The sequence below is a fragment of the Amblyraja radiata genome, chromosome 28 (assembly GCF_010909765.2).
Source record: "Amblyraja radiata isolate CabotCenter1 chromosome 28, sAmbRad1.1.pri, whole genome shotgun sequence".
NCBI lineage: Eukaryota > Metazoa > Chordata > Chondrichthyes > Rajiformes > Rajidae > Amblyraja > Amblyraja radiata.
The window spans coordinates 32,788,366-32,810,593 of NC_045983.1; the positions used below are offsets into that span (position 1 = coordinate 32,788,366).

Here is a 22,228-nt window from a genome sequence, read left to right on the forward strand (position 1 = left end):
TGAACGGAAACCTCTGGAGACTTTGCACCCCACCCAAGGTTCCCGAAGGTTTTTGTCAGTCTCCCTACCTGCTTCCACTACCTGCAACCTCCGGCAACCACCTGCAACCTCCGGGAACCGCACGGAAGCCTTGGGTGAGGCGCAAAATCTCCAGAGGTTTCCGTTCAGGTTTCCTAAGTGGGACAGGGGCACAACTCCAGCAATTTGTCATTAGTTCAGGATTCCAGCATCTGTCTCCATGGCTGGGTTAATGGTGGTATCTTTTATTTATGGAGTAAATGGTATAACAAAGTGCTGGAGTAACTCAACAGATCAGGTGGTAGGTTGATGCAGATGGAACAACACCTCATATTCTGTTGGGTAGCTTGCAACCCAATGCTATGAGAAATAGGTTCATGTGTGCATCCTCTAACCATCATCTATTGTTCTTGATGTGGCCTCCTGTACATCAGTGAGAAAAAGCATAGACTTGGAGACTGGAGGAGGTGCAAGGTGCACTTGCACCTCCACAAACCTCATCTACTCTATCCGTTGTTCAAGATATGGATTCTTATACATCGGCGAGACCAAACGTAGACTGGCCGATCGTTTCGCTGAAGATCTTCGCTCAGTCTGCCTGGACCTACCTGATCTCCCAGTTGCTAAACACTTTAATTCTCACTTCCCATTCCCACACTGAACTTTGTCAGAGTGAGGCTAAATGCAAATTGGAGGAACAACATCTCATATTTTGTTACTTTTTTGCATATCTTTCATTCATTGTTCTTTATCTCTCTACATCACCGCCTATATCTCATGTTTCCCTTTCCCCTGACTAGTCTGAAGAAGGGTCTCGACCCGAAACGTCACCCATTCCTTCTCTCCAGCGATGCTGCCTGTCCCGCTGAGTTACTCCAGGTTTTTGTGTCTATCTTCAGCCTATTACCTGCCAGGCTTATGCCTACCACTCATCCCTTCCAGCTTTCTTACCCCCCCCCCCCCAAACAGTCTGAACAAGGGTCCTGACCCAAAGCATCGCCTATCCATGTATCCGTGTTTTCCAGAGATGCTGCCTGACCTGCTTCTTCTTCTTCTTGCGTATGGCGTGCACAGCCTAAAGTTGTCGGACAACTTGTTCTATTTGATCTTATTTGATTGTGCACGCCAGGTTGATTGCATTTGTCGAAACAGGGCGGACCACGTGAAGGTTGCAATCTCCCACCCCACCTGACCTGCTGTGTTACTCCAGCACTTGGTGCATTTTTTATTGTCAACCAGCATCTGCAATTCCTTGTTTCTAAATGTTAAGAGCACTAGTAATTCTGAGAATAGCCACCATTTTTAACATGATAAAGGTTAATGATTGCCAATCAATCTCTATCACACCAAAAATGATTACTCGTATGTAATCAGTAAAGATCTCTGCAGATTAATTCCTCATAACTCTATAGCTGAATCATGTGCTGAAATAAATGAGGTTTATTGATTTTTAACATCTCGGTTAAACATGCCAATGAAATAAGTATTAAGATGAAGACAATTGACCACTATTTTAAAATTAACATTAAATTATTTTATGATCTACAGAGCTGAATATAAAACATATTCACAAATAGGGATAAGGTTTATAGGGAGTGGGAGTGTCAGAAGAATGCTTTTCCTGATTTTATTTGCTGCTCCTTGCGGGCTTTGATGCTAGGACTCTGTCAGAGTGGCAAGTGTCTGGGCACCATGAGTCAACCATGATGGGAAACTCACTCGTCATAAGATCATGGATAGGAGTAGTACTAGGCCATTCAGCCCATCAAATCTACTTCACCATTCAATCATGGCTGATCTATCTCTCCCTCCTAACCTCATTCTCCTGCCTTCTCCCCATAACCCCTGACACCCGTACTAATCAAGAATCTATCTATCTCTGCCTTAATATATATCCACTGACTTGGCCTCCACAGCCGTCTGTGGCAAAGAATTCCACAGATTCACCACCCTCTGACTAAAGAAATTCCTCCTCATCTCCTTCGTAAAGGAACATCCTTTAATTCTGAGGCTGTGCCCTCTAGTCCTAAACTCTCCCACTAGTGGAAACATCATGTCCACATCCACTCTATCCAAGCCAACTGCCATTCAATGTCACCTAGAAACATTGAAATATAGAAAATAGGTGCAGGAGGAGGCCATTCGGCCCTTCGAGCCAGCACCGCCATTCATTGTGATCATGGCTGATCTTCCCCAATCAATAACCCGTGCCTGCCTTCTCCCCATATCCCCTGATTCCTCTTTGAAATTGTCCTTTAAGTTGGGAGAGGCGTGTGCTCGTAAAACGCAGTCAAAGGAAACAGCGATTTGTTGCAAAAACAGGTTCACGAGATTGCGTCTGATTTTGTCAGCAGAACTGATGCACAAAGAGTCGACACAAAGTGCTGCAGGTGCTGGTTTATACCAAAGGTAGACGCAACGTGCTGGAGTAACTCCGCGGGTCAGGCAGCATCTCTGGAGTAAAGGGATAGGTGACGTTTCAGGTTAGGATCCTTCTTCGGACCCGACCCGAAACGTCAGCCATCCTTTCTCCATAGACGCTGCCTGACCCGCTGAGGTACTCCAGCATTTGTGTCTATATAAGTGTGCAAAGAGTACAGGTTTAATTAATTTTGCCGTTGCTTTTCATTCTTTGGTATTTAAGCAAAATCGTTGCTATTGAGAAAACAAATGTGCTGGTAAATTGGCGGAGTGGAGCAGCTGTTAGAGCTGCTGTCTCAAGAGTGCCAGAGACCCCGGTTCGATTCTGACCTTGAGTGCTGTCTGTGCAGAGTTTGCACGTTCTTCCTGTGATCGCGTGGTGCTCTGGTTTCCTCCAACACTCCCAAGACGTGTGGGTTTGTAGGCTAACTGGCCTCTGTAAAATCGCCCCTGCTGTGTGGGTGTGAAAGTGGGGACAACATAGAACTCGTGTGACAGACACAAAATACTGGAGTAACTCAGCGGGTCAGGCAGCATCTCCAGAGGCTTCCGACCCCAAACGTCACCTATCCGTGTTCTCTAGAGATGCTGCCTGACATGCCGAGTTACTCTAGCACTTTGCGTTTATCTTGGGTATAAACCAGCATCTGCAGTTCCGTTCTAATACAGTGGAACCAATGTGAATGGGTGATCGATGGTCAGCATGGACTCGGTGGGCTGAAGGGCCTTTGTCTTTCAATTTAAGTCCACGAACAATTTGACATTTCATTTTAGTTCCATACCCTAAGATTTTTACCACCAGTGACTGTAAGATTTGGCAGTAAAATCTGCAGAAGGTAAAGAATACTGAAGAAAAAAACAGCATTGAATTTTTAAAGTCAATTGCCAAAAATATGGAGATTTCATCTGCTGAAGACTGCAGCCTACCCGCTGAAATTATACAGAGCTGGCCGGCATTCAACTGGGTAACCATTAATTGCAGCTAATTGGATTCATATTTCCTTTGAGCTTTCCACGAGTGATGATTACTAAAAATGAAAACTGTTTCCAGTCAGAAATAAATTTTAAATCAATGAGTAGAATGAGACACTGTTCAGATAATCGAGGATGCAGGGAGCAGTGGCTATGTCGATAATGAAAGTTCTTCCCATATCTTCATTATTAACTATATGCGCAAATAGATTCATCTTGTTGTTGTGGAATTGCATTTTTTTTCTGACTAACCACTAACAGTGGCGCAGCGGTAGAGTTGCTGCCTCACAGCGCCAGAGACCCGGGTTGGATCCTGACTACGGGGGCTTGTCTGTACAGAGTTCTCCCCGTCACCTGCAAGGGTTTTCTCCTGGGATCTCCGGTTTCCTCACGCACACCGAAGTCGTACAGGCTTGGTTTAATTGTAAATTGCCCCTAGTGTGTGTAGGATAGTGTTAATGTGCGGGGATCGCTGGTCGGCGCAGTCTCAGTGGGCCGAAGGGCCTGTTTCTGCGCTGTATCTCTAAACTAAACTAAATTCGAATCCAATATCTTACCATCAACCCCCCCCCCCCCCTTGTTTAACCCATGTGCTTAATTACTAATACCCCTGTCCCACTTTACGAGTTCATTCCAAGAGCTCTCCCCGAGTTTGCCCTGATTCGAACTCGGAGATTTACGGTAATGGCCGCTCGTAAGTACTCGGGGCTCGCGTGGACATTTTTCAACATGTTGAAAAATCTTCACGAGTCTTCCCGAGTTTACCTGCCGTTAGCGAGTCTTCCTGAGTACCTGCCGTTAGCGTTACGAGCCGCTAGGAGACGTCCCCGAGCTCCGACGTACCCGCTACGTTCATTCTCCGTGCTTACCACGAGTTTGATTTTTTTAAAACTCGGGAGAGCTCTTGGAATGAACTCGTACCGTGGGACAGGGGTTTAAATGGACATAGTTTATGCCTCACAATTTACAGCTGGACTCGAGGAAGTGATCTGAACTACATGATGCTCAAACCATTGGGAAAGTGGCGATTCCAAAGTTATTCCCAAAAATATTAGTTTGAGGGGAAAAATCCATTCTATTGAGGGGTTTTACTCCATATTTAATGGTCATTCCTATTGGCTTGAGTTGGCTAAACGAAACTAAAGTAACTCAGCAGGTCAGGCAGCGTCTCTGGAGAAGACGGAGAGGTGACGTTTTGGCTCAGGACCCTTTCTCAGACGCTGCCTGACTTGCTGAGTTACTCCAGCGCTTTTTGTGTAAAGCAGTATCTGCAGTTCTGAGATTTTCACAGCTGACTTCAAAGAGTGCTCAAGTGATCACAATGGTGAGAACTTCAGGAAAGCGCATCAACGCCTCTACTGCCTTAGAAGGCTAAGGAAGTTCGGCATGTTCCTAACAACTCTCACCAACTTCTAAAGGTGTGCTGTAGAAAGCATTTCATCGGGATGCTTCACAGCACGGTTTGGGATCAGCTCCATCCAAGACCGCAAGAAATTGCAGCGAATTGTGGACGCAGCCCAGACCATCGCACAAACCAACCTCCCTCCCATTGACTCCATCTACACCTCACGCTGCCTCGGCAAGACCAGCAGCATCATCAAGGACCAGTCTCACCTCGGTCACTCCCTCTTCTCCCCTCTCCCATCAGGCAAGAGGTACAGAAGTGTGAAAACGCACACCTCCAGATTCAGGGACAGTTTCTCCCCAGCTGTTATCAGGCAACTGAACCATCCTACCAACAACTAGAGAGTGGTCCTGAGCTACTGTCTACTTCATTGGAGATCGTCGGACTATCTTTGATCAGACTTTACTAGACTTTATCTTGCACTAAACATTATTCACGTTATTCCCTTTATCACGTATTTAGTCCTGACCCATCTACTCCAGTGAGACCTTCAAAGTATCTTTAATCGGTCTTTACTGAACGTGATTCCCTTAATCCTGTATCTGTACACTGTGGATGGCTCAATTGTGATCAAGCATTGTCTTTCCGCTGACTTGGTTAGCATGCTACGAAAGCTTTTCACTGTACCTCGGTACATGTGAGAATAAACTAAACTCAATCTCAAACTCAAACTGCAGATGCTGGTTTGTACCAAAGATAGACACCAAATGCTGGAGTAACTTAGCGGGTTAGGCAGCATCTCTGGAGAAAAGGAACAGGTGACTTTTCAGGTCGGGTCTGAAGAAGGGACCCACTGAGTTACAAAGACAATAGGTGCAGGAGTGGGCCATTTGGCCCTTCGAGCCAGCACCGCCATTCAATGTGATCAATGCTGATCATCCATAGTCAGTACCCCGTTCCTGCCTCCTCCTTATACCTCTTGATTCTGCCAGCCCTAAGAGCTCTATCTAACTCTCTTTTGAATGCATCCAGTGAATCAGCCCCCACTGCCTTCTGGGGCAGAATTCTACAAATTCACAACTCTCTGGGTGAAATTTTTTTTCCTCATCTCAGTTCTGAATTGCCTACCCCTTATTCTTAAACTGTGGTCCCTGGTTCTGGACTCCCCCAAAATCGGGAACATGTTTCCTGCCTCTAGCATGTCCAATCCCTTAATAATTGTATATGTTTATGTAAGATACCCTCTCATCCTTCTAAATTCCAGTGAATACAAGCCCTGTCGCTCCATTCTTTCAACATATGACAGTCCCGCCATCCAGGGAATTAACCTCGTGAACCTACGCTGCACTCCCTCAATAGCAAGACTGTCCTTCCTCAAATTGGTTACTCCAGCATTTTGTGTCTTTCTTCAGTGAGAACTTCCTTCTACCTGACCCTTGTGTTCAGGGGTGATTCTAAAGTTTCTGTCATCAGGATAGTAACGGCATTGAACTGCTCAGTGGTCAAACAATTCTCACAGCATTCTGAGAAGCAAAAGATAAAATCCAAATCATTTTCATTTATTGTACAGAATGCTAAAATAATTGCAATTGTGCATATTGCATTTAGTTTTAGTTTAGAGATACAGTGCAGAAACAGGCCCTTCGGCCCACCGAGTCCACACTGACCAGTTACACTAGAACCATCCTGCACACCAGAGACAATTTCACAATTTTTTTTACCGAAGCCAATGAACCTACAAACCTGCACGTCTGGAGTGTGGGAGTAAACTGGAGCACCCCGCGGTCACAGTAAGAACGTACAAACTCCGCACAGACAGCACCCGTAGTCAGGATCGAACCCGGGTCTCTAGCGCTGTGAGGCAGCGACTCTACCCTTGCGCCAGCGTGCCGCATAATTAAGAAATTAAAAAATATATCTAATTTTGATCATTTCATGAGATGAAATTAAATACAATTAGCATTTTAGAAGCAGTTTGGTAAGCAGCAATTCTAACATTAAAACCTTTCTCATACCTCATCTAACAAAATGTAAAATCATTGATGTTTGAGAGTAAAACTAGTTTGTACATATGTTAAACTTTGTGCAGGAATGTACTGCATTTGCCTGGTAGTAACAGCAAACCCACCAAAGGGCCCCCGTTGAGTGCAATTTGTGAATTTTCATATTAAACGACACTTTGGAGGATATCTCTAGTTCTTTTCTTAATGGTGATAAATTCTATTATTTTTGCTGTTGTTGTTTCCATAAAATCCCTCCTCAGGGAGGTACAATGGCGCAGCGGTAGAGTTGCTGCCTCATAGCTCCAGAAACGCAGGTTCAATCCTGACTATGGGTGTTGTCGGTACGGAGTTTGCGCGTTCTCCACGGGTTCCGTGCGATTTTTCTCCGGGAGCTCTGGTTTCCTCCCACGCTCCAAAGACGCACATGTTTGTAGGTTAATTAGCTTCTGTAAATTGCCCTTAGTAGATATGTTGCAAAGCGTACCTGAAGCGTCGCTGAAAATCTGTCCCAGCCCGTGTGCGCGATTTTGGCGCCGTTTAGAGGGGGGCGGGTTTAAAACGCGATTTTCTCTAGGCTGTTCAAATCGAGGATGTTCAGCCTAGTTAATTATTAACGAAAATTCGCTGGCAGATTCCGTCGCTTGAGCTATTATTAGTTTTAAGAGCTTTATCTAATTGCTATAGTAGTTTAAAAATTAACCTCTAAACCCCCTACGGCCGGCAACCGGCCGGATCTCATACAGGGGACAACAGGAGGTAGGCTGTTTATTTTTACATTAAAAAGGGCTTCTTAAGATCCCTTTATACAAAGTTTAATGTTGCGAGTAGCTAATTTTGGGCCCATTATATCCCGCAGTATTTTTCTGGGCATTTGAGGGCACAAATCTACCGCAATGTGAACGTTTTAAACCAGCGCGTTCACAGGATCCCACTAGAAAGCTGATTTAAATGGACTTTAATTTACAGCAATTGAACACTAAATTCCTTCAATTTGGCCTATAAATTAATGTAAATGAGATTTAAAAATCATGTTTTATTGTGAATTATTTGTGAATATTATTTGGACACTTAGGCTATTTAAAAATGTTAACCATTTATTAAGAAATGGATAGATGTTTAGATCTAGTAATTGAAGTTTGAAATTAGCTACAATTGGGTAACTAACTAATTATATGCTTTAATTTCAGGTCATCCAAGTAAGATTATTTTGTATTTGTTTCAGAATGGTTCAATCTATGATAACTGAAAATTTCATTCAGTTCTCTTATTTTTTAAGAAAGTTATGGGCTTTTGACTGTCCACGATCACAGCTTTTTTGTTATGTCCATAGAAAATCAATAGGGAACAAGATGCTCATTTCCGAGTATGAAAATGGCCATAACTTTTTAAATACTTGAGATATGAAAGTGAATTAGGTGTCAAATTAAACTTCTTTTTATGCTTTATCTGATGGGATAAATTTTGTAACATTGCTACCCTTAGTGCTCAGGATAGTGTAAAGGGCATGTCCCACTTTTACGACCTAATTCACGACCTTTTTTACCCGTGAACATTTTTCATCAGGCTAGAAACTTGATGCCACGAGTACCTACGACTAGCATCACGGCCTGCTACGACCTACCTACGACCTCGTGACGACCATGCTGCGAGTATGAGTCAAGGGCAAACTCGGCAGAGGTAGTGAATTAGGTCGTGAAAGTGGGACAGGCCCTTTAGTGTACGGATGATCGCTGATCGGCGTGGACTCGGTGGGCCGCAGGGCCTGTTTCCACTCTGTATCTCTAAAGTAAAATCTAAAGTAAAACTGCAGAGCTGTGACCTAAACTGTAAGGTATTTTTACAGCCTTTTAAAGCTCTAGAGACGTTGGTTCGATCCTAACTATGGTCCAATCTGAACAGAGTCTGTACGTTCTCCCCATGACCTTGGTGGGTTTTCACCGGTTTACTCCCACGCTCCAAAGATGTTTACGTTTTTTTTTTAAGGCTAATTGGCTTGGTAAAATGTGTTTGGCTACAAGGAAGATCCTGGTCCAAACAGCCATCGTTGGCAGATGTACCTTAACTATTCATCCAGATCCTAGCTGCGGGCCAACGGCATACTCCACACTACAGATAGATGATTGTGAGATTGGCCAACTGATTGCTGCTATTACGTAGAACGACATTGAAATTACTGCACAGAAACAGATTGTTGAAACCCACTGAAGGTAGACATAAATGCTGGAGAAACTCAGCGGGTGAGGCAGCATCTATGGAGCGAAGGAATAGGTGATGATTCGGGTCGACCCGAAACGTCACCTATTCCTTCGCTCCATAGATGATGCCTCACCTGCTGAGTTTCTCCAGCATTTTTGTCTGCCTAACACAAGTAGACCTGTTTAAGAGCTGGAGAGAACACCAACAACATGCAGTCTAAGTATTAACACTGGAATTAAAGATGGGTATAATTGGGGGGGAGGGGGGGGGGGAGAAGAAAGGAAGAGGAGGAGACAGTGGGCTGTGGGTGAGCTGGGAAGGGGAGGGGAAAGAGGGAGAGAGGGAAGGGGGAATCACAGAGGGGGGGGGCAGTGAGAGAGGAGGTTGCTAAACTTTCTTCGGAGAGAGGAGGAGAACTTCTTCAAAGCAGGCATACCTTGAGGCGATGTCATAGACAAAGTGAAAGCCAGCAATAATTTTGCATGTATCTTCCAGACCACATTGGCAGTGGAAACAATCTGCTTCTGGGATATTGTCCAAATTCTTATAATTATTAAAAGCATTTCTACCAATTCGCACTTTGCATCCTTTTTACTACTGAAAATACCCCCAGTTTTTCAAACCAAGATAGACACAAAAAGCTGGAATAACTCAGCGGTTCAGGCAGCATTGTCAGAGTGAGGCCCAGCGCAAATTGGAGGAACAGCACCTCATATTTCACTGGGGCCAGCGGTATGAATATTGATTTCTCTAACTTCAAGTAACCCCTTGCATCCCCTCCCTCTCCATTCCTCCCCCACCCTGGTTGTTGTACTAGTTTCACCGTCGTCCTGTTGAGTTTTGCTGTCTGTATAACTCGTTATCATCTACCCCGCTGCCAACAATGGACCATTGTGGGCTCCACCTTTCCTTGATCAATGTTGCTTTTTGCATATCTTTCATTCATGTGTTATACCATCTCTTTCTCTCATTTCCCTTTCCCCTGATTCTTAGTTCTGAAGAAGAGTCTCAACCCGAAAAACACCATCTATTCTTTTTCTCCAGAGATGCTGCCTGACCCGCTGAGTTACTCCAGCTTTTTGTGTCTATCTATTGTAGATGTATTTTCACATGGGCAGTGTCCATATGTATATACTTCACCTGGTTTAAAAAACATAGCGCTGGTGGAACTGCGAAGGAAAAAAATAAGAACAGCCTTGATCAAATGGCAGAGCAACTCGATGGGCCGAATGGCCTAATTCTGCTCCTTCTTCTTCTTTCGTGTGGAATGCACAGCCTAAAGTTGTAGGACAACTTGTTCTATTTGATCTTCCGTTTGTGCACGTCGAGTTGATTGCATTAGTCGAAACAGGGCGGACCACGCAATCTCCCACCCCATTCTGCTCCTACGTCTTATAAACTCAACAGGTCAGTCAACATCTGTGGAGAAATGGACAGATGAAGATTGGGGTCAGGAGCCTTCTTCAGCCCGGGTTCCCTAGCCCAAAATGCCATCTGTCCATTACCGTCTGCCGCTGTAATGGCTCAATTGGCATCGTGTATTGTCTTTCTACTGACTGGTTGGCACGCAACAAAAGCTTTTCACTGTACCTCGGTACCCGTGACAACAAACTAAACTGACACTGAAACTCCTGCATTTGAGTTGCCAAACCAGGCCGTGATAAAAACTCTCTACTGTACACCTCTAGAGGTTCAAGGAAGTATTCATCGACATTCCAAACTTCCAAGGAAGGAGATGCGTTGATGATCTATGCGATTGCATCAATGTGCTGGGCCCAGGATAGATCTCCAGAGATCTGGATGTAATAAATGCTGGAGAAACTCAGCGCATCGGACAGCATCCGAGCGGTTGGATAGACAACGTCCAGGGCACGATCCTCGTGTATCGTACAGCCTGTTCCCAGCTCCGCAGATTTAGAGAGACCATTGAAATGGAGTTGAGCACTCAGAAGACACAAGTGCTGGAGTAACTCAGGGGTCAGGCAGCATCTCTGGAGAAATAGAATGGGTGACATTTTGAGTCGAGACCCTTCTCCATTGGATGAAAACTTGTACAAGCCATTGGCACAAGTACTTATCCCAGTCGAATGCCATCAAGAGAACGGTTCCCTGATCTACACTTAAATTCAAGACTTTTTGTTATTTTTAAAAATATCTCAGTTAAGTGAAACCTTGTCCATTGATTTTCTGCTGCTAGGTAATTGTTACTTTTAATAAACCAGATTTGACATTTATAGCTGCTCATTAGATCAGTTCTCTTTAGGAAGAATGTCAAGGCTTTGCCGAGGGTGTCGGAAGAGATTTACTAGGATGATACCGGGGACGAGGGACTTCAATTACACGGGGAGACGAGAGAAAAGTGGAACACAAATACTGTTGGGAGTTCTGATAGAGGCGTTCGATATAATGAGAGGTTTTGTTCGAATGAATACGAAGGAACTTTTCTCTGGCTGAAGGGAACACAGTCCAACACAGATAATTGATATAAGAGCCAGAGGTGAGATGAGAATTATTTTTGCTTTGAGCCATAATGACCTGGAATGCAATGTCTGAAATGGGATTGGCGGCAGAATTGATCTAAACATCCAAAGCAGAATTGGATGAATCTTTGAAGGAGGCAACATGGAAAAGGGCAGTGGAATGAGGACCATGTGACCCGCTGTGCTTTAAAAGGCGGAGCTATTTATTCTGTGCAGGAAGGAACTGCAGGTGCTGGTTTAAATCACAAAATGCTGGAGTAACTCAGCAGGACAGGCAGCAACTCTGGAGAGAAGGACTGGGTGACGTTTATGAGCTATTTAATCTACGGCTACTCTAAGCCTCACATGCCAGACTTGTGCCTGTTTCGACTTGAGAGATACAGCGTGGAAACAGGCCCTTCGGCCCATCGAGTCCGCACCGACCAGTGATCTCCCCGTACAGTAGCACTATCCTACACATATTAGGGACACTTTACAATTGTTACCGAAGCCAATTAACCTACAAGCCTGCACGTTGCTGGAGTGTGGGCCTTCAACCCAATTCATACATGCTGACCAAGATTCCCCATCGAAGGTAGACCCAGTTGCCCGCATTTGGCCTACATCCAAATGGCTTATGGCCTATGTCTCATTGGAGAATCACGGACTATCTTTGATCGGACTTTACTGGCTTTATCTCGTACTCAATGCTATTCACATTTTCACTTTATCCTGTATCTGTCCACTGTGGACGGCTCGATTGTAATCATGTATTGTCTTTCCGCTGACTGGTTAACACGCAACAAAAGCTTCTCACTGTACCTCGGTACACATGACAATACACAAAATAAATCCCTCTAAATCTTTCCTCGCCAGATAGCTGCCCAAATGTCGGTGACGTGTCATTGTACCTGCCTCAGCCACTTTCTCTAGTAGCTTATTCCACAAGGTCCACCAAACAATGCCTGAAGTTATTTAGTCATTCTGCAGATGTTGGTCAGTATGGGCAAGTTGGGCCGAAGGGCCTGTTTCCGTGCTATAAGACTATGACAAAGTCCAGAGTCTGCTATAGGGTGGAGGTGAATTTAACAGTTTATAGAGAGTTTATAGAGAGACCGTTCTGAAGCCTGACCGGCAGGACAAATATGCCCCCTGTGGCCGGGCCTCTGGAACCCCGGCCCGGCTGGAGCCGGCAGATCCATTCCCATAGCCGACTTTGCCGGCCGGTATCTCAGAACGTTCCAGTACCGTTCCACTTCTCCCGGAGGCCGTGACCTCTGTTTCGGAAAAACGGATAATCCGGCAAGGTTCTGGAACCAAGGGTGCTGAAAAATCGGTGGTGGACCTGTACATGGATAGGAAAAGTTTAGTGAACTGAAGGGCCTGCCTCTGTGCTGTTTGTCACACTCTCTACGACTTGGTAATAAGTGAAATGGGGATGGTGGGAAGCATCCGAACAGAGCAGACACAAAATGCTGGAGCAACTCGGTGGGTCAGGCAGCATCTCTGGAGAAAAAGGATGGGTGATGTTTCAGGTCGAGACCCTTCTTCAGACTGGGAGTCAGGAGAGAGGGGAACCGAGAGATATGGAACAAATGAGTGAAAGATATGCAAAAGGACACATCAAAGACGGCAACGATGATCAAGGATAGGTGGAGCCCACAATGGTCCATTGTTGGCTGTGGGGAGGGTGATAACGAGTAATACAAACAGTGAAACTAAGCAGGACGACAGTGAAACTAGTACGACGACTAGGATATGGAAGGGACGGAGAGAGTGGGTTACTTGAGGTTGGAGAAATCAATATTGATACCGCTGGCTGGAGGAGCCAGACCCAGGTTTGAAGATCAACCATGTTGCTAAATGCTGCATTTTGTATGAGGCCTATACTTGTTCGAGCTGTTCATGCTCTGCCCCCTTCTGCTTGGTGTTGTCTAACCAGCTATTAGAGGATGTACAGGATGGGTGTCAACCATTCCGAGCATCCCTCTTTTTGCCGTGGAGAAGTGCCCATTCTGTGCCCGTACTAACTTGTCATGCCTTAGTTTCTGCATTAAATTAGCTATGCGCCGATTTACTGAATACTCCATTACTCTTGCAGGAACACACAGTAGTGCTTTTAAAGATAGAGAATAGAGAGTTTCTATAATAAATTGAAAAGGTAATATGGATTAGTACGGGTGTCTGGGGTTATGGGGAGAAGGCTGGAGAATGGGGTTGGGAGGGAGAGATAGATCGGCCATGATTGAATGGCGGAATAGACTTGATGGGCCGAATGGCCTAACTGTGCCCTTGATGAATTTATACATCAAAAAATGCCTTCTCTTAAATATTAGCGCATGTTTGGTTATTTAGTTTTAGTTTTTATAAATGTTTAGAAAGGAAGGTATTTTTATATGTAAGTCACACAGCACAGAAACAGGCCCTTCGGCCCAACTTGCCAATGCCGACCAAGATCTTCCTGTCACCGTATGGATTTGCTCCCACACTCAAAAGACATACAGGTTTGTATGTTGATTGGCTTGGGTAAAGATTGTAAATTGTCCTCAGTGTGTGTAGGATGATCACTGTGCCAAAGGGCCGGTTTCTGCGCTGTATCTCTAAAGCCTAAACTTAAAAGGTAAAGGGACTTGTTTCATAATTTCCCAATTCCGCAACTTGTATTTGGAAATTGCAGTGATCATTTGATTCCTTGGAATATTTAAATTAGCCATTAGGTTTTTTTTATTGCAGACATCAAAATATATCACCAAAGAACAGTTTTGTGTATGAGAATATTGTTTCGTAAAATAATTATTTAGAATATCTACCATAAGAAATTAATATGTGTAGCAGGATACAGAGGTTGCTAAACTCTCATAGACATGAGTTGTCACTAGTATTTGGTGGCCATATTGGCATTGCCCAAGGTAATGGCTTTATCATTGCTTGCCAAGTCTGCATTTAGCTTAAATCAAAGTGTTTTTCCTCATAAATATTTCTGGGATATTATTTTATTTCAAATAGGTTTAATAACGATCTTCCAAAACAGCATCTAGGCCCATCCATCCCACATTGTTAAGACATCACAATCGGTGATAGCTATTTTGAAGTAATGATCAAAGTACACTGTTTTTTGTTAAATCTGGCATTGTAGTTTCCAAAGCTCGATCTCAATTGTACTGCGTAGCTTAGGTTTATGAATTATTTATGTATCTGTTAGAAGTAGCAGAGCAAGAAAAACCATTGATAAAGTGCGTGTTTCCCACATACTCATCTTGCTGGGTCCCTGGACTACCATCACACGATGAGCAAAGAATATATGCCAATGACATTTCCCCATGCATCCTATTGTCATGCAAGGCGTTATTTACGAGGATACTTCTTCGTCTTATCCCAGGTTCCAAGTTAAAAGAAGTGGTTTAGTTTATTGTCACGTGTGCCGAGGTATAGTGACAAGCTTTTGTTGCGTGCTTGAAGTTCAGTCACCTTCCTCTTTGTTCACCTGTGGTCCGGTCTCCAGGAAAGGCCGCACCACTGCATGATGTTAGGCCGCAAAGGGGGGGGCGGAGATGCGACACGGAGAAAATCGCATCTTCGTTGAGGTAAGTGACTGAAAATATTCCCCCCCCCCCCCCACCCACATAAACTAACCAAGAAACATTAAAACAAACTTTGAAAACATACTTAAAATAATAAAAACAGTAGAAAGGACATATAGACCATTGGCGAGGCTGCCACAACGGTGGCGCCACCTGGTGGCTTTTGTACCTTTTGATTGATCCTATAATGCTGTAGGTTTGACAAAGTGGACTCCCTTATTGTTCTACCCATGTACCTGTCCCAATGCCTTTTAACATGTTAACATTTTAAGAGAGGTTTTAAGAACAGTCACTCACGGGTTGCAGACAGTCTCCAAATTTAGACACAAACTGCGAGAGTAACTCAGCTGGTCAGGCAGCATCCCTGGAGAACATGGACAGGTGATGTTTTGGGTGGGGACCCTTCTTCAGACTATCTTGTTTTGTAAACCAGAGTCTCCACTTCCTTGTTTCTGCAGATCTCCAAAATCAATCGAGCGACCACCAGGTTTTGGAAGCTCGTTAGAGAAGATAATGGAGGGGATTTGTTCATCTTTGTTCAGTGTTCATCTTCTCACTGAAAGAACATTGGAATTTAGCTGGGAGCAGGGACCGTGGCAGGTCATAAGTTCATGAGTGATCAGAGCAGAATTAGGCCATTCGGCCCATCAAGTCTACTCCACCATTCGATCATGGCTGATCTATCTCTCCCTCCTAACCCCATTCTTCTGCCTTTTTTCCCCAAAACCGTTGACACCCATTTAGATCTGTACTGACTCAAAGCAATCTTTTGGTCCATGCTTTTACTATTATCAATGCAACCTAGTGGATAAAAGCCCGCCTCATTGAAACGTACGGAATAGTGAAAGGCTTAGTGGATGTGGAGAGGATGTTTCCACTAGTGGGAGTGCCGTATGACTAGAGGTCATAGCCTCAGAATTAAAGGACGTTCTTTTAGGAAGGAGATGAGGAGGAATTTCTTCAGTCAGAGGGTGGTGAATCTGTGGAATTCTTTGCCACCGAAGGCTGTGGAGGCCAAGTCAGTGGATGTATTTAAGGCAGAGATAGATAGATTCTTGATTAGTACGGGTGTCAGGGTTTATGGGGAGAAGGCAGGAGAATGGGGTAAGGAGGGAGAGATAGATCAGCCATGATCGAATGGTGGAGTAGACTTGATGGGCCGAATGGCCTAATTCTGCTCTGATCACTCATGAACTTATGACCTGCCACAGTCCCTGCTCCCAGCTAAATTCCAATGTTCTTTCAGTGAGAAGATGAACACTGAACAAAGATGAACAAATCCCCTCCATTATCTTCTCTATCGGGCTTACAAAACCTGGTGGTCGCTCGATTGATTTTGGAGATCTGCAGAAACAAGGAAGTGGAGACTCTGGTTTACAAAACAAGATAGTCTGAAGAAGGATACCCACCCAAAACATCACCTGTCCATGTTCTCCAGGGATGCTGCCTGACCCGCTGAGTTACTCTCGCAGTTTGTGTCTAAATTTGGAGACTGGATGATCAGCCATTGATCATATTGAATGGCGGTGCAGGCTCCAAGGGTCGAATGGCCTACTCCTGCACCTATTTTCTATGTTTCTATGTCTGCAACCTTTGGGTGACTGTTCTTAAAACCTCTCTTAAAATGTTACATAGAAACCTGGAAAATAGGTGCAGGAGGAGGCCATTCAGCCCTTCGAGCCAGCACCGCCATTCATTGTGATCATGGCTGATCGTCCCCTATCAATAACCCGTGCCTGCCTTCTCCCCATATCCCTTGACTCCACTAGCCCCTAGAGCTCTATCTAACTCTCTCAAACATGTTAACATGTTAAAAGACATTGGGACAGCTGCATGGATTGGAAAGGTTTGGAGGGATATGGGCCAAATGCAGGCAGGTGGGACGAGTGTAGATGGGGGCATGTTGGCCGGCGTAGGCAAGTTGGGCCGAAGGGCCTGTTTCCAATGCTGTGTGACTCTGTGGAGAGCATGAGGGTACAGTACACTGGATGCAGTGATTTAGTACCTGGTTAAAAGTCCACTTGACAAGTGAAGTTTCTCTACATTGTCAGGATCATTTAACTATATACTTTGACTTGTGTAGTGTTCAGTGTTGTTTTAGTTAATGGAGCAGCCATTAGATGCTGCCATCTGGTGGCCACATTCTGAATATTTATGTTTAAGAAGGAACTGCAGATGCTGGAAAAATCAGCGGTGGATAAAAATGCTGGAGAAACTCGGCGGGTGAGGCAGCATCTATGGAGCGAAGGAATAAGTGACGTTTCGGGACCCGAAACGTCACCTATTCCTTCGCTCCATAGATGCTGCCTCATCCGCTGGGTTTCTGAATATTTGTAATCAGTCAGTACTCCTTGAATATGTATGTGAATACTTATTACCAAAGTCAATGTCAGAATTACATTTCTAGTATGATGTATCAGAAAGGCTTGGCTCTTCCTTACAGTAGCTTGTATTGAAGAGATTAAATGCCAGGGTGGTGCAGCGGTAGAGTTGCTGCTTTACAGCACCGGAGACCTGAGTTTGATCCTGACTATGGGGTGCTGCCTTTATGAAGTTTGCACGTTCTCCCTGTGACTCTGTGGGTTTTCTCCGGGTGCTCCGGTTTCCTCCCGCATTCCAAAGACGTGCAGGTTTTGTAGGTTAATTGGCTTCTGTAAATTGCCCCTATTGTGTGCAGGATAAAGCTAGTGTGTGGGTGATTGTTGGTTGGTGCAGACTCGGTGGGCTGAAGGGCCTGGCATCCGCGCGGTATGTCTAAACTAAACTGAGCTAATGGATGGTAAACAATACATATGCTTGCCATCATCGGTTGGGGCATCGAGTATAAGAGTCAGGAAGTCATGGTGCAGTTCTATAGAACGTTGGTGAGGCTGCAGTTGGAGTATTGTGTTCAGGTCTGCTTTCCCCATTATAGGAAGGATGTGCAGAGGAGGTTTACCAGAATGCTGCCTGGATTATAGGGTGTTGCTGTCCAGATCTATGTTCTAATACCTGGAGAACAACATCTGTGCATAGAAACATAGAAAATAGGTGCAGGAGTAGGCCATTCGGCCCTTCGAGCCTGCACCGCCATTCAATATGATCATGGCTGATCATCCAACTTAATATCCTGTACCTGCCTTCTCTCCATACCCCCTGATCCCTTTAGCCACAAGGGCCACATCTAACTCCCTCTTAAATATAGCCAATGAACTGGCCTCAACTACCTTATGTGGCAGAGAATTCCACAGATTCACCACTCTCTGTGTGAAAAATGTTTTCCTCATCTCGGTCCTAAAAGATTTCCCCCTTATCCTTAAACTGTAACCCCTTGTTCTGGACTTCCCCAACATCGGGAACAATCTTCCTGCATCTAGCTTGTCCAACCCCTTAAGAATTTTGCAAGTTTCTATAAGATCCCCCCTCATAGTGCATTCCCTATCCCTGTAACTCGATGTGATTGCAAAAGGTGTCTAAAAATATCTTTACATCCAAATATTTTTATAACCGCCATGTTTTAGCTTAATTTCCAAAGTCCAGTTGGCCTGCACCATCAATCTACTGGAGCAGTTCCCGCGAACTGACGTCCCTCTCCTCTCCTCGCCCGGCCATCTTTGTGTCCCGGGGGCACCTCCTGCAGTGACCTTGAAGGTGCTGGAGGCATTACCACTGTTCACCCCCCTACCGGCCCTCACTCCTTGCGACCCACGTCTCCAGCGGCTCCCTCCCCGTTTACACCGACCGACGAGCCTTCAGCCGGGTTCCCGGAGAACATGCAAACTCCACACAGACAGCAAACGAGGGGTCAGGATCAAACCCGGTTCTCTGGCGCCACTGTGCCATCTCTGCCATTCTCTACAATTTCTCCCTTCCTTTCATTGTATCTACTGCACAGCATTTTCCTGCCTGACATTACTCGATCAGAAAGCATGTGGCAGTGACTATTGAACCTGCAACCTTGTGGCATAATAATTGCAGCATGTTAGCATTTATTCCACACCACTACACTCGTCCACATTAAGTTTTTGAACTTCTTGCACAAGCTACCAAATTTCACAAATACACCATCAGGAATATAACGCGTACTGCTTCATATCAGTCTGTATCAACCATGGAATACCTTGCTACACCTACCTTGGGTCATGATATTCTAAGAAAATGCTGGGAAGTGGAGGGGGGGGGGGGGGGGGAGGGAACCTGTTACAAATCAGTGGCTCAAATCTACTTTTAATACGAAAAATCAAAGAATCATGCTTCATTTTGCATAGCCTTAAGGGAGATGAAAGTATTAAAATGTACCCTTACCCTGGTGAATTTCAACTGTGACAAGGTTAAACTTGCAGGATTGATGAGTTTCTGTTTCTGCATGGTGTACCTTGCGAGAAAAAAAGTGTAGCTACAGCAAGCAGTAGAAAAGACAACCGCAAATGCTGTAATCCATCTTGCTGTACAGTACTCGTGGCATCAGTTGCTTCATTGGGTTGAAATCTCTTATCAAGTATTGATTTGGTTTTTTTCTAAATCGTGTTAATATTTTCATTATTTTTTATTTTTATTTTTTTTAAATCATTCATATTTCAGCTTCCTTCACAATCAGAAATTGCCGAGTAATCATTTGTGCCCCTCAAGTTTTCAGTTCTCCTGCCCTTTCCCATCCATTCCCGGACTGTCATTTGAATGTGTGGCGGAGATTTACGAACAGTTCTAGTTGTAAATTAATTTTATATGCTAAATACGGTCTTGTGTAGTAATTGTCTAATTTATATGTAAATCACAAATCAATTGATGCTAGGAAACACAATAGTGCTAACAGCGAGGCTGTTAACGGACCAGAAATTAATCCACCTCTGAAAGTTCTTTAAATTTGCCTGGGAGCGCGGGGTTGTGACACTGCCGGAGAATCACGTTCTTTGTCCTCGTTCTTCCACCCCCCTCCCCCAACTATTTTCCTTTGTAGTGCCAGATCCGAGATTCCAACCAATGTAACCAGATGCCACACAGTCGCTGCCGATTAATTTGCCTATTGAATGTGAATTGAACACAATGATCTGATAACATTGGGGTTGTAGGCCAATGATCTATCTGGTCGAAGATAGGCACAAAACGTTTTGGGTCGGAACCCTTCTTCAAAGGTCAGTCCGAGGAAGGGATCCACACAAAAACAATACTGTGGCAAGCCCATGACTACATCTTGTCGACTTGACATGCTGGATATACAAAACATATCTGTCTAAGGAAGGGTCTCGACCAAAACGTCTCCTATTCCTTCTCTACAGAGATGCTGCCCGTCCCGCTGAGTTACTCCAGCATTTTGTGCCTAACCGGCGTAAACCAGCATTTGCAGTTCCTTCCTACATAATCTATCTAGTCTGCCCTGCCAACCTGTCAAACTGATTCCTTACTATGAAGGCACAAGGAACTGCAGATGATACAAAGTGCTGGAGTATCGCTGAAGGTTTCAATTTGTGTCTGAAAAAAGGTCCCGACCCGAAAACCTCACCTATCCATGTTCTCCAGATATGCTGCCTGACCTGCTGAGTTACTCCAGCATTCTTTGCCTTTTTTCCCCTTACTTTGAACACTGGAACTTAGCCCTGACCACAAGGAATTCTTTCATTTAAAAAACAATTCTTGTTGTGAAGGACGTTAGTTATTTAATGGCTGGGACATAAGTTTCAATTGGAGACAGAAGAGGCTGCAGATGCTGGAAAATTGAGCAAAACACAAAATGCCGGAGGAACTCAGCATCTGTTGAGGGAATGGCCAGGTGATGTTTTGGGACAGGACCCTGAAGAATGTAGCCGGCCCATTCCCTCCAGAGATGCTGCCTAACCCGCTGAGTTACTCCAGCACTTTGTGTTTTACCCTTCTTCAGATAGCTTTCAATTGTAGAAACGAGGAGATGATGGTTTACAAAAAAAAAGACAAAGTGCTGCCTGACCCATGGAGTTACTCCAATACTTTGTGTCTAGTTTTCAATTGTACCTGGACAACCGATATTCAAAAGCTTGTTTGACTCCTAAATGAACGTTATTGCTATTTAGGGTCAAGTCAAGAGTCAAGAGAGTTTTATTGTCGTGTGCCCCAGATAGAACAAGGACATTCTTACTTGCTGCAGCACAACACAATATGTAAACATAGTACAATATGATAGAGAGAGAAAAATAAAGTTCAGTGTGTATATATACACATACCTACAAGCACGCGTGCACACACACACACACACACATATATATATATACACACACGCGCGCACACACACACGCGCGCACACACACACACGCGCACACACATATATATATATACACACACACACGCACACACACACGCGCACACACACGCGCACACACACACGCGCACACACACACACGCGCACACACACACACATATATATATATATATACACACGCACACGCGCACACACACACACATATATATACACACGCGCACACGCACACACACACATATATATATATATACACACACACACACGCACACATATATATATACACACACACATATATATATATATATATATATATATATATGTATACACACACACATGCCCCAAAAAAACAAACAATAATAGTACAATTGTAATTATAATGGTCTATATGTCTATAATAGTCTTCAGAGCCTATATGAGGTTGTTGTGTTTAATAGGCTGATGGCTGTAGGGAAGAAGCTGTTGCTGAACCTGGACGTTACAGTTGTCAGGCTCCTGTACCTTCTTCCCGATGGCAGTGGTGAAACCAGGTTAATGATCTTCATTTGGAAAGCTAAATGTTGACATTTCTAATCTATGGAGACTGCCAACCTGGAGCCTTGAATTAGAACCTGCGTCAGTCAACTGATGACGTGACCGAACGTCCCCCAAAGAGCCGTGGCAAAATCTGGAGACTCTTGTTCTGTTTACGTACTGTATGGAAGATGTGTTTGTGTATAGTGATACCTGTACTGAACTGTATACAAAAATGCATTCCACTCTACCTTGGTACATGTGACAACTAAGTGCCTTTGAACCATTGAACATCTATGGAGATGAGTATTAGGATGGTTCGCTTAAGGAGAAAATCTAATTCATAGAATACATACAAATAACATTCATTCTGTAAGATTGGGTTATTTCTGATGCATTACCAGGAGAAGAGACTTCTTACGTTCAAAAAAATATACAAAGTGCTGGAGTAACTCAGCAAATCAGGCAGCATCTCCGGAGAACATGGATTTTTAAGCTCTTGTTTGGCATTCCTT

At 44.3% G+C, this 22,228-nt stretch overlaps 1 protein-coding gene and 1 long non-coding RNA gene across 2 annotated transcripts in view; both read left to right on the plus strand.

Annotated features, from left to right (window-relative positions):
• Window positions 1-22,228, plus strand: part of aatf (apoptosis antagonizing transcription factor) — a 117,310-nt gene that overhangs the window by 89,814 nt on the left and 5,268 nt on the right. The window lies entirely within an intron of this gene.
• LOC116989085 lies at window positions 846-16,491 on the plus strand. Its single transcript, XR_004416124.1, has 3 exons — window positions 846-897; window positions 5,955-5,957; window positions 16,468-16,491. It is a non-coding gene; the product is annotated as an uncharacterized LOC116989085 (long non-coding RNA).